Below are 709 nucleotides of genomic sequence, written 5' to 3'. Positions count from 1 at the left end.
TACTTGCCAAAGCTCATGTGCGTGATGCCCTCGTTCTGGAGCGTGCGGCCGTCCCCTTCCTCCTACGTGCCCTCGGCCGTCAGGTGGTACGTCTTCTCCATCCGCAGCACCTTGGGCAGCGTGCCCGGGAAGGCCAGGATGGGCAGGGCACATAGTACCAGGAACAAGGCTCATAGGAGGAACCCTGCCCACCTGTAAAATACATTATGTCCAAGTTAGTACAGGGCACATGGGAGGAAACCTGCCCACCTGTACAATCCATTATGTACAAGTTAGTACAGGGCACATGTTGGGGCAGGGCACATAGTTCCAGGAACAAGGCACATAGGAGGAAACCTGCCCACCTGTCCAATACATTACATACAAGTTAGTACAGGGCACATGTTGGGCAGGGCACATGTTGGGGCAGGGCACCCGAGCCCAGGACCAAGGCACATAGGGGGAAACCTGCCCACCTGTACAATACATTACATACATGTTAGTACAGGGCACATGTTAGGCAGGGCACATGTTGAGGCAGACCATGCGAGCCAAGGACCAAGGCACATAGGAGGAAACCTGCCCCCCTGAACAATACATTACATGCAAATTTTTAATCAACAGTACTGTTTCATGTATGTCTGAGCCATTGTCTCAATAGACTCCATTCTAAATTTTGCAACAAATTACCGCTCTTAACCAATCAACTTGCAAATATGCTTGCCCCACT

Source organism: Branchiostoma floridae, chromosome 17 (genome assembly GCF_000003815.2).
Source record: "Branchiostoma floridae strain S238N-H82 chromosome 17, Bfl_VNyyK, whole genome shotgun sequence".
Taxonomy (NCBI): Eukaryota; Metazoa; Chordata; class Leptocardii; order Amphioxiformes; family Branchiostomatidae; genus Branchiostoma; species Branchiostoma floridae.
The sequence above is the reverse complement of the archived record's forward strand: the minus strand, read 5'-3'. Positions refer to the sequence as shown.